A 16,090-nucleotide genomic window follows, 5' to 3' on the forward strand; every position below is an offset into this window, starting at 1 on the left:
GACAGAAAAAGAAAGTGTCATATGAATAATTACTCTTTGGTGCTACAAAGACTTGTAAAAGAGTTCATGGAGGGAAATGAAATGAGGAAATCCAAGGAAAAAATCACAGTGAAAAGGGAATTGATACTAAAGCTATTCCTCTCTCCATGTGTATTAAATACGTAAAATGAAGACAGATAGCTCATAGCAGGGTTTTGGTACTAGAATATTGCCACATAATATGTCCAAATGAAAACATGTAACTCAGACCTGTAGTTTCATAATAAAGTTTCTCTTTGCTTGCTTTCAGTCCACCCCCAAGAGCACTGTATTTTTCATGCCACCAATTCAAAAGACATGATCAGGTTTCCAGAAGAACTCTTCTCTCTTTGCAGGCATCCTTAATAAACTAAAAATAATGTCATTTGTGGCAGTACAAATGCACCAAGGGTAGAGCACATATTAAGTCAGGTTCACAGAGCAGGAGTTTTTGCTGAAGCTGGCCATTTTTGTATGCTTTTTATACCTTATAACTGTTTGTTTTCCCAGGAGACATCTTATCAGGCAAACATTGTTCTGGCATCCCGGAACATGACAGACTGTCATTAGATAAAGGAGAAGGTTAATAAAATAGAAATCCAGGTTACAAATGGTGTTTTAGCCAGAGGCATCCCATGGGTTGTGGTGAAGCAAACAGCAGACTAGTCAAATGCAGAAAATTGCAGTCAGCAGAAGAGTGCCAAATATCTGGTTCTTATTCTGTAATTTGCACATGCCAGCAGAATCTCAAATAATTCTTTTTGTTGACAAGTTTAGACTGAATTTCCTTTGGTCCACAGATTCCCATTTCAATATCCTGATAATCTAGGGAGCACAGTACATTAGGAAAGGTTCCTGCAAAATTCATTTAGTGAAGATAACATAAGCAGGGACAGCTTTTTTCCCCTTTCTTTTGTGTCTTTTCTTAAAGCATTTCTGGAAATGCATGGTAGAGCCTGTGGATGTCAAGTGGAATCTGGGCTCATGGGCCTAAGGCTAAACAGGATTACTTCTCTGGGTCATCTCTGATTGAGCAATTTTCTATTTTATTGGGTTGTAGAATGACGCTGGCAACTGCAAATATTTCTGCAGAGGAAGTATCTCTTTCTGCTAGACACTACTGAGGCATACAGAAGTGACCATTGCCCCAGGCCTTTAGGTAAGATGAAAATTAAACATTTGAATGAATCAATATGTTGAGGAAAGGACACAGCTTAATTAGTAGCTTGGAAATTATGTCCTGCTTTTTTTGTCTTCAGAGATGTCAGAGGAAGATTAGGACGAGGAAAGAGAGAGTTCAGCTGTCATCTGTGTAACCCAAGCAGTGCACTGTGTTTTCTGGTCTTAGTAGCAATATCGAAACTTTCAAATATATTTGAAGAAGAAAGTAGTCACTGCTCCTGTTTTGAGAAGGAAAGAGAGTAAATAATATATAATGAACATTTACAGTAAGTTAGAAGAATCCTAAGGGGAAAACATGAAAAGTTTATTTCAGAGGTGGAGAAAGATCTTTGAGTGGATCATAAATGTGTTTAGTGTTAAGTGCTGATTTACATTAACTGAGGATTGGTCTTATATCTCCAACCTGGCAGTTTTGTCTTCTGAAGGAGATTTCCTGTTTCTTTACTTGGTTTTCTTGTGTGACTTGATTTTGCAGCCCTTATTGTACATCAGCTGCCATGTGCAGATGCTAATACAGAGCCTTGGCCAACATCGTTTAGTGTGAGGTGTCCCTGCCCATGGCAGGGAGGGTGGAACTGGATGATCTTAAGGTCCTTTCCAACCCTTACTATTCTATGATTCTAATAGGTCTCTTTATTAATATTCAAATATCCTCTACTCCCTTCTGACATATGAAGAAACATCATCTACCACAGTCTTCTGGAAGGCTAATTTCTCTAATGTCATAAGAGACTGGTACATCTATGAATGGGATTCCAAAAATGCTAATACAGCTTGAATTTCTTCCCTTCAAACTCCCTCACCAAGTCTTTTAAAAACAGAGTTAGGTTCACTTGGGGCTTTGCTGAAGCCTTTGTGTTAATTCTGAGGAGTACAAGGCAGAAGAGCAAAAAGCAGCCAAAGGAGATGCTGGAGAGAACTACTCTACATACAAAGCATGTCTTCATTTCTTAAAAGAAGGAGGGTAAGTGTGATTCTAGTATATGACTGGTAAGAGAAGACAGGAGGTGAATGGTTACAAGTTGGGGAGAAAATGAAATGACAAGGAAGCTACAAGGTTTTCAAAAAATGCAGTTATATCTGTCAGGACATTTTCCAGTCTCTCCAAGATGGCACAGCAAAAAATCATTCTGCTGTCACTGTCATCTAGGTTTGATGTAGAAGTCCTATGCAGAAAAATATGCAACGCTTCTCCCCCAGGAGAGTATTGCCTGAATTTGAATTTCATTGAATTTCATTATTGCCAAAATTCATAGTCTGCATGCATCCTTTAACCCATTCTTTCTCAAATTTTACACCTGTATTCATAGGTGTACCTTTGTTAAATATGAAGCACTTGATATTTACACATTTCCAATGTATGGAGTTTCTCCCTTACTTTACCATAGCTAATGAATTATTCCAACCCCCACCTTGTCAGTTTTTCTGCACTGCTTGCAATTTCTCACATTCTTGAGGCACCTCACTTCTGAACTGATGGCAATTTCTAGAATTGAGTAGCCCATGTTTTCCACGGGTACCATCTTGCTACTGCCTAGCTGCTTAGATGAATCAAGGCAGGAGGAAAGTGAGTGTAAAAGAACTCTAATTCAGTGGCTGTGATGTTTGTATCAGTATCTTATCTAAACACATTGAAGTACTATGTACTACAGTACAGCTATGTGGAGGGAAGAGTTACATTTTCTGACTTCTATACAAAAGAAATAGGAATTCAAATGGAAGAAGTATCTAAAAGACAAACACTCTCTCCAAGTCTACCTTCTATAAAACCATCAAATTTCTCTGTAAGTTAAATTTTTAATGGCAATCTATTCAGCAAAGTGTTTAGACATGTATTAGCCTCCTGGGTATACTTATGCCTCTTGATAAGGCCCCTTTATCTCTAAGCAGGAATTAAGTAAAGCTTAAAGTGTTTCTCTTAATCAGAACTTCAGCATATTCTGGAATATGTGTAAAGACTTTGTTGTCTTGTCATGGTTTACCTTATTTCCCCTATCATTTCTTGGTATTGCTTCTTTTCAGAAGAAAGAAAAAATCCTCTGTATTTTGCTATTGCAAAATCATTTTGATCAGATATGCTGGTAGGAGCTGGATATAAACAATTACATGTTTATATAATCTTTCACAAATGCAGTGAAGATCCATTTATATGGAATTTTCTGCTCAGTGCAAGTGCTAATTGGCATTTCCTCGTTGTTGCTGCATTACTAGCAGTGTGTAAGTAGACAAAAAGTACTGTCACGCAGATTTGCTGCAGAGAGCAGCATGCTGCAGGATAAGGACTCTGCCCAATAATTATTACTTTATTTTCCTTTTATCACTGATTGAGTATTAGACATGGAATCTCTCCTGGATGAGGTAATCTTTTCCACTGTGAAGGGTTCAGTTAAAGCCTGGTGTTTTTATTAGAGACATACAGTACTGGCCTGTGACATTTAGGCGGGTGAACAGGTTACTAGGTGAGAAACCTGTAGTTCAACAACTACACCATAGTCACTGGCCTTACAGAAACTCTTCTACAGCAACCCAGAATACAATTCAGACTGGGAGGAAAGCATAGAGTACTCTTTGTGATTTAAATCTCTCACAAACAAAAAGCTTTGAAAGACTAAAGTCACAGAATCATTAGGGTTGGAAGGGACTTCTAGAGATCACCTAGTCCAACCGCCCTGCCAAGGCAGGTTACACAGGAACACAACCAGGTGGGTTTTGAATGTCCAGAGAGGGAGACTCCACAGCCTCTTGGGCAGATATTGATCTCAGCTAAATAAATTACTTCATGCAGAAATGATAGTAAGATCCTAAGATCTTGCGTCCGGTGCTATATAGGAAGTCAGATATCGCAATTGTGATTATTGTTTTTGTCTTTCCCTCTCTGAACTATGTTTTAGAGAAATCATTTAATGAACAAGGTTTAGAAATATTTTACATTTATAATAAGCATTTATGCATGATTTCTCAAATAGACTTAAGGACATGTTTTGCTGAGCAGGTGTATTTGCCCAGCATGGAACAGGTGTCATGTCCTTCAAAGACACTTTTTGTTGGAATGAATGCAGTAACTTAAAACCACGAGGCCAGCACCAATAACTTCCCTTTAATTTCCAAAATTTCCAAAAATCTACTTTTTCAACACCATTTTACTAAAATATTTTTAAGCTTTTGAGATTACTAGGGCATATTTACTGGCACACCACATGGCATTTTCATGGATGAAAGACTTCTCAAGTTCTGACGTCTTCTAACATTATTTTGGAAAATAAGATCTTAAAAATTATTTCATCTAGAAAGATACACAGACAAATATCCTCCTTGCCTTGCTTCCTAAATTAGTTTTCATATTATCTGGAAGGCTGGTCGTTAAGAGTTATTTGCTCCAAGTTAGGTGTTGCTACAAAAGGAAGTGCTATACGTATATATATTCAAACTAGCTCTAAGTAAATTAACTTGTGAAGCAGGAAGACCACATCAGCTAAGTAGGATGCATTAGCACAGCAGAGAACTGAGCAAAACTTGTGTTGTTTAACTCCTCTGATACCCAGCGTAGTCCACTGACAGGTTTTAAGACTGCTCAGAAAGCACATCATTTGAATAATATATAATCTACCAAGTGTTGTTCAACTTGTTCCTACCTAGATTATCCAGTTATGTTCCACAGTTACAGCTGTCAGAAGTTCAATAGCCACAAGCACAGCATATTGTGAAGTTTGGGCTTTGTACAGATAGGCAACAAAACCTTGATGGAGACCATCTGTCATTGCATTTCCTTTAGGGGCAAAATGTACTATACTTTGTGTTTCTAAAGAGGAAAACAATGCAAAGAAGACTGACTGAAAAAATGGAATGAATGAGAATTTATCAAAGCTATTCCTTTGTTCAAACGGTTGCTCAGAATAACAAAATTTTGTTGGCTGTTTTCCATCAGGACTTGTCATTTGAATTAAACTTTTTTAAATTCTGTTGTGTAATTTCAGGGGAAAAAAACTAAAAAGCTCAGACATTTATAAGTATTTGTTTATAAGGATCCCATAAAAATGAGAAATATTTTAAAACACTATTAGAACAGAATAAAAGGATACTTCAGATAAGACGCTACTCAGTTCCAAGATTCTGTTTTATCTGTAAGTGCAGCCTGCAGGCTTAAAATCCTTGAAGAAAATAATTCATAATGGAATAGCTTTCTGTGTGAATCTTATCATGGGCTACTCTACTCCATATGCCTAAACTATTTTGGCAAAAAACCTTTTTAAAAAGCCTCAGCATTGTCATGACACTGATAAAAATGAATGATTTACAAAATCATATTAACATTCATAAAGAGGAAATGAGGAAAGTTCATGATTAAAAAGCTGTTTTTAATTAAGTAGGGTCTAAATATTAGCTTAAAGCATGCTGATACATTTGTGAACGCTATCAGCGTACTAATGTAGATCAAACTGACATGAGGGTGGGAATCAACTTCAAAGACCTAGGACTTGACTCAGTTGCCTAAATAGAAGCATCTCATGTCATGTGAGATTTCTGGGAAGTTCCTATCTGGCAGAATGGCATAGTGTCTCCATAGAGATGTCCTGAATACTTTAGGAAATTCCAGGTATCTCTGTGTTTAGACAAATGAGTTACTTTCCTAAATGCAGTGGCTTGGTTCAGCTGACAAAGTATGGGCCTGTAGTATTATTACCTGACATCCCACAAGGTGTTACTTCCACTTCTAGCTGGCACTCCAGGAAGATATAGTTTTCCTATAAACACCATGGCATAACATACGCCCCTGTGTAGATGCCTCACATATCCTTGGATGTCTCTGGTGGTGACAGATGCCTACATGCGGGCATCTGTGTCTTAAGTGTCCTCAGTGTAGGGGTATACCTAGGAGCCAGATGTTTCAATTGATTGAGCAACCACTTAACCCTACTGCTATGTTGCAAAGAGCAGGATGCTGAGGCTGTGACCTAATTAAAATTCCTACACCAGATTATATGGCCTGACAAGGTAAGATAAAATGAACTTTTGTCCAACATTTGCTGGATATAAACAATCACAACAATTGTGTGAGCTAACATTTATTTTCACCAACAGTTGATATAAAAGCAAATATACTGTATCTTTTATCAAGACACCCAGAAGGACCTGAAAAACAAACATAAAGTATGTGGAAAGCCAAAGCAAAGAAAAGTCACAGAAAGAACATATATCTCCTGAGGCTTGCCCAGTCATGGACATTTTTATGCCTCTGTGATAATTAACACAGCTCTAAATTTTATTGCATGTTGTTAAAACCATTTTCTTGCTTTTCCCAAAGACTTCTGGCAAAATTCCAACTCAGGTTGGACAGGAAAGGTTCCCCCACTAGCAAGGATGTAACTTTAAGAATTGGTAGGTTTGCTTCTCTGGTAAGATTAGTGCCACATTAGTGCTCAATGCAGAGCAAGTTAATAAACCAGGATCTCCTGGGGCCAGGGGTGCGGGTGTGGGTGTGTAATTGTTATATGATGTATATCCCTAGCGTTTCTTTAAAGATACACATCTTTAGTCCAGTAGGAATGAGGTTTTATAGCATAAACAGAACACAGATATGATCTGGACTGAGAGGTGTATGTTATTACTTGCAGCTAATGTTACTTAATAAAAATATTCCATTTAAATGTTGTACTGCTTTATCCTGTCACCCGAAAGCTCCAGTTTAGCATCCTCAACGTATGCTATTCTCTGCACTAAAAATGTACTTTCTTAATGCAGTCCCTTCCAGTATAGAGGTCTGTAGTTGTGCTGTTTTGTATAAACACATACTCTGTTTCCTTAGAAGAGTCAAGTAGATACACAGCAGTTACTTATTAAACTGAAGGTTTAATGAAATCAAACTAAGCCTGCATTGAAGTGCTCTATTGAAGTGCGTCACATTTTAATTTCTCAGGCTCTGCTGATAATGTTGCAGGGTGCACTAGCCTTTCGATCTGTAACAAGGTCTCTTTTACACAGAACATTGCAGAAATCATGCACAAACTAAAATGCCTAGGAAAGATTATAGGAATATACTAAGCATGTATGTTATGTGTCCTGAATATATTCCCAGGCTTTAATATTTCCTGAGAATTGCATGACCTCCATGTACTTAATAACTTTAGTGTAGTACTGTCTCACCCAGTTTTCATTTGAGGGTGTGTGAAACTTATGGTATTCACAACATCCATTTGTCAAACTCTTACCTAATTATATTTTCTGAGGAAAATAGTTTTTGGCTTTAATTTGACCCTGCTACCCAAAGGCTTTAACAGATGACCCCTAGTTCTTCGTGTGGTGGAGGAGGTAGTAAGCAATAATCTCTTATTCACTCTATCTTTGCCCTCTTACTCACTTTATCCTTTTACTTCCTTCAGGAGTAACCTTTCTCAGGCTGAAATGTCAAGACTAACATAGTCTTACATAACCTAGTTGCTCTTAGCAGGAAAGTCAGACCACACTAGGAATCATCTGTTTCAGACATCACTGTGTTTTCCTGGCTTTTTTATATCTTTTCTGAGGTACAATGCACAACAGGTCTTTCATTGTTTTAAGACAATCAGCTAAAGACAAAATATAAATAACACTACTGCTATCAATGGTTGTTATATAATACTACTGAAAGATTGGTTTAGGATTTCCTTTTAAAATTCTGCTAGCAAAAAAGGATTGTTATAGCTTTTATATTATACACAGTCAACACCCCACCAAGTGCTTGCACATCCTAATATCTGAGCTATGTGAACTTCACCCACTGCTAGTAAACCATAGCCTTCACGTTATCGGCATAACAGTATCTGCATTTCAGCTTGTGATTTTAAAGACCTGACTATGCACATCTATTATTAGGGCAAGTCATTCAGGTATTGATCGTGTTCCCAAGCATAATGCTCTCTGATTTGGTTGGTCAGAGACATTCCTGTGCATATCACAGTTATCACAGATATTATAAATACTACAGGTATTACAGAAGACAATTTACACTGGGGTATCTGAAAAACATTGTATATTTATGCTTAGGCAACTGCACCTTCAGTATTTTTCTCCTAAAAATGTAACCAGGAAAAGGAATCACTATGCTAATCTGTTCTGTTCTTTTTTACTTTTGGGGTGGAGGATAATTCAGTCCTTATGATCATTTAGTTAGTGCTGAGATTTGTCAAAGACATTAAAGAAGGCTAAGAATGCAATGCAGTTTTGTTTTGTGAGTGATTATTTTTATCATTTCTCCCCCTGTGTATTTTTCAGCACTCAGTTTTATACCAAAACAAACCCGAAAATTATTGAAATTCCTCCTGGAAACACATGAAACAGCTAAAAGGTATGGATACTGTTTCATGACAAATTTCCTTGGGACCACAACATTAACTAGGGTTTGTTAAGATATTGAGGATCTATCACACTAAAGGAGAAGGAACTTCATCCTAGGAGAAAAGAAAAAAAAAAAAAAGAAAACCCCGAAAAGAATATAGGGTCATTAAGAGATAAGTGATTGAATATGAACTTCTACTATAGTTATGTAGAAAAAACAGAATTTTTTAATGAGTTAATGCAGTAACAGCAAGAAAGTGATTTTCACCAGGATCATGGTATTGGTGAGACTAGTACTGGAATATAACCTAAAATATACAATGGGTTTTGAAGTAACACTGCAGTCCTGGACAACATGCAGCAGAGCTACGGGGTTTCTCTGCAGGCTGACAAAGAATATTTTACTGCAAAAGTTGTTTCTCAGATGAATAAAAAACCCCTTTGACTGCATCTAGTTTACCTGCTGGGAAAAGTAGATGCTATGGAGTTCAGATTTTCTGATAGTCCAGACTGAGGGACCTATGGTTTCCATGCCATTTGGAAGGCAGGATCTAGTTTCAAAAGAAATCAGAGTGAAGGCAATAGGAGGTGAATGACATATGCCTTAGTCTCACTCGGATAAGGAGCTGGGGTGGTTCCAGAGTGCCATATATACTGAGTTTAAACATTGGCTTCATCACAGAATACATAAAACTTTGCTGGGAGGAAATACCAGGTATAAAACAGCTCCTTAATCTTGCAGACAAATTCCAATTAGAAATTCACTACACATTTTATGCACTAGGCATAATTAATCACTGGAACAAACTACCAGGAGAATTGATGAATTCAACATTTCTTGATGCCTTGAAGTCAAGACTGGATGCACTCCTAGAATTTATGTGACAGCTAAACATATGTTATATAGCCAAATACAATACTTGTTATTGGGGTTAATATTGCAGATAATAGAGTAAATTTGTATGTTTGGGGGGTTTATTTTTTCATAGTGGAAGTTACACTAGTGGTCTTTTCTGTCTTAGAACTCTCTAAAGCTGATAGAGACTTTTATTATGGGCAACACTGCTCCAGTTTACATGCGATTATCCTCCCCATATATCTTATTTTGCCTTTTTCCCTCCATTGTCTGTGACACGGTTCCCATTTGAAATTCAAGCTCCTGAAATCTGTTAAATTCCTTCAATTAATTATTGACTCTAATAGGAAGCTAGTAGATTAATAAGATAAGAGATCTTAAACACTTTAATTGGATTTCACTGTGAGGGTGGTGAGGCACTGGAAAAGGCTGTCCAGAGAAGCTGTAGCTGCCCGATTCCTGGAAATGTTCAAGTCAAGCCTGGATGGGGCTTTGAGCAACTTAGCCTAGTGGAAGGTGTCCCTGCCCATGGCAGGGAGTTGGAACTAGATGAACTTTAAGGTCCCTCCTAACCCAAACCATTCTATGATTCTATTATTCGGGTCCAAACAACCTCCAACAAGCACTAAAGAAGCAGAAGTGAGATATAATACCTAATATGCATCAGTAAGACTCATTTTACTCAGCCTTTCTTTTGTAGCAGCTAGTTCCTCATGAGAGTACAGAAAGAAATTTTTAGGTCACCATATCCAGTGTATTGATATCTTCAAGAGATAGTTGAATAACTCCTTTCATAAACTGATCAATGTCCATTTTAAGAAGACAAACTCCATTGGCATACCTCTAATTTCTCGTATTCCAAAATCTGATGACTATAGAATCACATTGTAATTTTCATCCCTCAAAATTTTTCAGTAACTGTTTGTTCTTTACCCAGCTTTAGCCTACTTATCACCTGGAGCATAGATGCCAATATATTTAGGCCAAGTAGCCATGCTATATCTAGGCATTATTTTCCTGAGCCAAACTCTTTTACTTGCTTCATGTAAAGACAGGTTCTCCATGCATAACATCACTTTATTGGTTTTCTTTATTCTTTCAATTAGAATTAGTCTTTCTTAATTGTAGATGACAATGATGCTCTAACTGAGGTCTCAGGAGGCTTGTAGACAATGGCAGTATCTCTTTTCATCTCCTGAAAACAGACAAGCTTTTGCATTAACCTTTTTCGCAGCTATATCACATTAGTGGCTTGCAGCTATTCAGTAACTGTGTAAGACACCAAAATCCCTTTACTTTTCATTATTTGTGACTGATAAATTTCTACCTAAGGATAGAAATTCTTGCTATTGGTCCCTAAAGGCATAAGCCTGTACTGTGAGCTATTGAATTTTATTCCTTTTTTGGCACTCCAGTTCTCACAATTATATAGTTCTCCCAATAGAGTATCTGGCTTTTCCTTGGTTTAGGCAATGCTGCATATCTTGCTTGTATTAACAAATTTCAGTGGTGGGCTCTTTTGTTCTAAACTCGTTAACATTCAGTGCTCTGTATTACTGATACTGGATCCTCTCTTAAGGGAATGAATGGTGGTCAGTGTCAATGAAAGTATTACCTGAAAGAATTCACATGTAATAATCTCTGCTGTAACATTAACTATTGACTGACAGTGTTTGACCAGTACATATACACAGGTTTCTGTTAGGTCCCTAAAAAAGATGAGGTAGGAGAGTAACTGGTTTCTATTCCTATTCTAGTACTAACAGTAAATGTGGCCAGTCACAGTGGGAAACAGACTGTGTGTTGTCCGTATGGTTACAACAGGGGACAAGAAGGGCTGGCCAGGTATCAGCACATCCTCTAGGAAAAGATGTGAGCACTCTATTTTAACAAGAAAAATTGAGCCTTCTGAAAAGAAATTGTAATCTTCTCAAAATGACAGGTCTTCAAAAAGATGTGATTTACTCAAACATGCACAAAGATTTGTGTATTAACTTCAAGTTCCACCTCTGGGTAGCTCAGCATGCTAACTACATGCCTTTCTGGAGGGTTTAGAGGTGTCACAGATACAGGCAATATACATAATACTACTCTCAGATTACATTTCCTCTTTATAATCTGGAAATCTATATTAATCTTATGTATTATTTCATAATTTATTTGCAGAATTATTAAAATATTAAGTAAATGTTGTAAACACAGGACAGTACATATAAATTACAATATAGCTGTGTCTTTGCTGGATATAGCTACTGCTAATTAATTGGTCCTGGACAGTTAATAAACGGTGCAAGTAATCACCAGAAAAAATGATTGTATAATCATTATTTTAACACAAAGAGGATGCTCTTATGATGTAAATGCTGCTGTATTACATATCAGAGCATGTAGACTGTGTTTTTCTGATTTTCTTTGTAGACTATAGAACTTAAATATGAAGTCTTATTACTGGTTTCATTAAAATCACTGAAGTGTTTGACTTCTATGACTGGATCTTTGTCACAAGGTAAATTATTAATGGTTATTTGGCATCTAATAATTTCCAAATGTTTTACTGCTATATATTCATGGAGAGTACAATTTAAAATTGACTGCCAAATTTTAAATGAGATTGTTTCTCCTGAGACTGTGGTGATTGGAACTTGCATTAGTTGCTCATTGAAGCAAATATATTTCTTATGACATATGTCATAGTTAGATGTTTTTATTGATACCAAACACTTTTCTGTTTTAAAGTATCACCATGAAACCACCTGCCTAAACGTTATTTATATTATAATTTTGCATTTTGCAGCAATTCAAAGACATATACTGTTGCATTTAATGGTTATAATGCCAGCTGGTAACATTCTGTGGGGTTTGTTCCATTGTTATTTGTTTTGCAAAAATAGAACTGTATAATACGTGATTTTCTTTCCACTTACAAAATGTTTTATTATTTAGTAGAAAAATGAAAATAATTTCTTTCAATATTTCTGGTGCTGTATCAAACTGTACTGTTATAGTAATGCTTGCTTATTGCCCTACATAACATAAAGTTGCAAAATTTGATCTTGACTTAGAGATTTGGGTGGAATAAATACAAACTACTGCCTGATGAAGGAAATCTGTATTATATCTTAAAAGGCCAAATCTTCAAAGTCCTTAAAATACCTCATTAACATTTTGATATCTGTTTTCAAGAAAAAAACCCACATAACCATGTTGTAACATCCTTATTTATTGTTGATACTACCCCCAAAAGAATTACAAGTTAGAAGTATCAAGAGAGGACCTTAGCTTCTAAGAATATAACCTTGGGGAGAACTTCATCCAGTACTTTTGCATCAATCCTAAAACTAGAATTTGAATATATTCATTTTTTGGTACATCTAGGTAATCTTTGTTTAGTCTGAAGTAAGTTGGCTTTTTCTATGGGCAAAGGACCTGGATGTAAGCCAGATCAAACAGGAATGTGTTAGGAATGTGTTAGCACAGTGCTTCATCCTCCTTTATTGCCAACCAGTACAGATTATTAGTCCTAAATTAATACTGCAGTCAAAATGTTTGCTCAGTTTCTGATTTGAAGTTGGCTTATACCAGCCTACCTTGGAGCTAAAGAGTGAGCTCCTAACTGCATGGAAAATCTTGTGGATTTATGTCTTTAGAAGATAACCTTGATTCATATAGAGTGGTTCGAAAATGAGATACAAAACAACGTGACTAAAAGTGTTGCATTCATTTTACCTACCCCCAGATGCCCATTCTGTACTTGTATGCCTTTGAGGTATTCTTTTAAACTCTTGACATAGACAGCGGTAGCAAAAGACATTTTTAGGTTGCAAACAATCTCATCCAAAAATAGTCATCTAAAATAGGTTAGATGAATTCTGCAGTTGCCAGTTTTTCTTCACTGCCTGTAAAGGGAAGAAATACTCCGCAAAATACTTACTGATGCCCAACATCTGTGGGCAAATCCCTAAACCTAACTCCTTCTAGCCATCCAGCTAGACAATATTGACAAGATATCTCTTGTTAATAGAAGTTTATGCTCTTACTGTCATTAAACCACCTAGTTTAGTGCACCGACTGCTTTAATATAAAAAGACGTAGAGTCCTAGAATCATAGAATCGTAGAGTAGATAGGGTTGCAAAGAACCTTGAGATCATCTAGTTCCAACCCCCCTGCCATGGGCAGGACAGCTCACACTAAATTATGTCACCCAAGGTGACATGAAACATATAAAAAGACAGAAAATTTCTAATGTTGGGAAAGGAGTGAAAGACCGAAATCCAGAATACAAGAGAACTACCAGTCTATTCCAGAGTCACCTGAGACAATTCATTCTGGAGGGTAATTCCATCTGGGCTAGCATTGTTGGGTGAAGTTGCTGTGGAGGGATGACTCAATGCTCTTGTATAAAGATAGTGATCCAGGAAAGAAAACGTTAATAATAAAGGATTGGACAAGCAAAGTCACAGTGATAACAGCCTTGGCAAGCTGCAAGTCATGGTTCAGGCCCCAGCAGTCATAACATTTAAGAAACATCATAGTTGTGTCAGTCTTGTGTGTGGACGTTGTTTGGTTTTAATGTCTTTACTGAACCCAAGTTGTTCATCCTTTATTTCTCTTCTGTAAGATTACAGACGTGTATCTTGAATGAAACAACATCTTATGGCAGGCCTCCAGCAAGAGGCACTTCTTTGGGAAAAACGCACCCAAGAGTTCCCTAAAAACATCAAAACATCAAGATTAACTTGTACTTCACAAATTTAATTTCCGTTGCAATTACTTCAATGGCTGTTGCTTGGTCAAGTCAGACACAGGCAGAAGTCTTTCCAAGATTTCAACTCCTAGTTTGCACATGTCCAATTTGGCTAAAGAGCTGCCTATTTTCCAGCGTCAAACCAGAACAACCTGTGCTGATGTCGGCTGTGCTCCCTCTCAGGACTACTGGCTACTGGCAGAGACCTGCCAATTCTTTTCATATGGGGCTTTCACTGCCTTTATATCTGCTGATAAAGTGTAGACTGATATAAAACTTTCCATTCAGATGAGCAGATTTGATTGATTTGTCTACTTATTAATAGAGTAAGTTCAGCAGAATTTAAGATGTAAATTTATTCTTGACCTTTTTGCACTTTCAGCCTGTTTTCTCCCCTGTGCTTTTTCCCCTGTTTACATTTCCTCATTCCCTCTGGTCCACATCAGTAATGTTAAGAACCGTAATCTTCTAATCTCCCATAATTCACTAGATTACCTTAAACTGATAACGGGACTGGGAGTTTGTGGCCTTTCTTCCCCTCCTTGTTCTTGTGGGACAGGTATTAACAGCATTCCAAAAGGAAGAGCCAGGCATGCCTCCTCTTTAGCAGGCAGAGCACAAAACAGACTATGACACCAAAGAGAACACAATTCTGGCACTGGAAAGGGTAAAATAGTAACAAGCCATCTGAACCTTGATGGTTTCTAGAATCTACCAGCAAATATTTTGCTATGAAAGTAGGTTACCATGGTGGACATTCTGTGAGGAACAATGGCCATGCCAACAGTTGTCTTGTCCTTGCTGAGGGGAGGAAAATTAACACTGCTAGAAGCGGAGGTTGGCTCCGTCGTGCTCGCCACCAGAGCTTCTCTTCCACTGGGACCAAGCACTGAGAATACATGTTTTGTACAAATTTGGTCACTTTTTGGGGTATGGTGAAAGTGCCAAAAGACTGAGAGGAATGGGAAAGTACTTCACACTGGCGAGTGAGCGGCATGGGCTGCGGCTCTCTTCCAAGGGTAGCAAGAGAGAGATGCAGCTTGCCAGCCTCTGCTGTTTCCTGAGCTCCCATGCAGGAGTCTGACAATCTCTTCATGCCAGGTGATCTGAGGGCTGAGGGGGTTAGCAGGACCCTCTGCTGCTGGAGTCCTCCACACATGACAGCTGGATCGTCGCTTTGCCATTACAGGGCACAGGGTGCGTGAGATTTCCTTCTTCCTTTGTCCCTTTGGCTGCAGGGGAGCAAAGCAGGCTGAGCTCTGCCTTCCCCTCTCAGGAGGGCAAGTGCTGCTGAATGGATCGAGATGGACCTCGCAGGTCTGGGTCTTGGTTTTGCTGATTCATGGATCAGAAGGCCATAGGAAGTCATTACAGAGATTCAGCCTCACCTGTTAAGGAGGACTGGCTGTAGCACTTCCCACTCTCGTTTACTTTTAAATGAAATGGAACATATATACTTTTAGGAAAAAATAAAACACCGGAGCTAAGTTAAAAACTAGTTACTGCTGGGAAGGTGCTGATGCTGTAAGGCCTGAACAGGGCACTGGCAGAGAAGTGCCAGGATGCATAATCCATGGAGGCGCGTGCAGTCCTGGTAGCCAGGATCCCACACCCCCAGTCCTCCTGAGCCCAGAAGTAGGTTTGAGTCCATTGGTCAGGAGGAGGGATTTGGTTTATCACTCTGATAACTTTTGCCACCGAAGCTGGGCTCTGGTCTGAAATATTACAATAATATTCTCTTGTAAGGAAGTGGGGACTGCAGCATTAACCTTCTCCTAAACACTGTTTGTGTCTCTTTTTTTCTTTTTGTTCCCCCCTGTGACTCAGACACCTTGCTCCTGTTTTCAGCATGTAATATCCAGCTTTAGCTGGCAAAGGAAATAGGATCTAATTGAGCAAGCATGTTATCACAATTCAGAATTACAAGTTTTTCATCTGTTTCGCTTTTTGGTTATTTGGGTACTGCTACTCATTCTAT

The 16,090-nt window shown here is 37.9% G+C and overlaps 1 long non-coding RNA gene across 2 annotated transcripts; it reads left to right on the top strand.

Moving 5' to 3' along the window:
* Positions 1 to 14,672: 14,672 nt before the first annotated feature.
* On the top strand, positions 14,673 to 15,837 carry LOC134174030 (uncharacterized). 2 transcript variants are annotated; one of them, XR_009968477.1, is made up of 3 exons: positions 14,673 to 15,042; positions 15,214 to 15,309; positions 15,389 to 15,837. It is a non-coding gene; the product is annotated as an uncharacterized LOC134174030 (long non-coding RNA). The 2 variants fall into 2 exon arrangements; XR_009968478.1 differs by having other exon boundaries at positions 15,392 to 15,837.
* Positions 15,838 to 16,090: the final 253 nt, after the last annotated feature.

Source organism: Pezoporus occidentalis, unplaced genomic scaffold (assembly GCF_034315485.1).
Source record: "Pezoporus occidentalis ecotype Australia unplaced genomic scaffold, CSIRO_AGI_Poc_V1 ctg57, whole genome shotgun sequence".
Taxonomy (NCBI): Eukaryota; Metazoa; Chordata; class Aves; order Psittaciformes; family Psittacidae; genus Pezoporus; species Pezoporus occidentalis.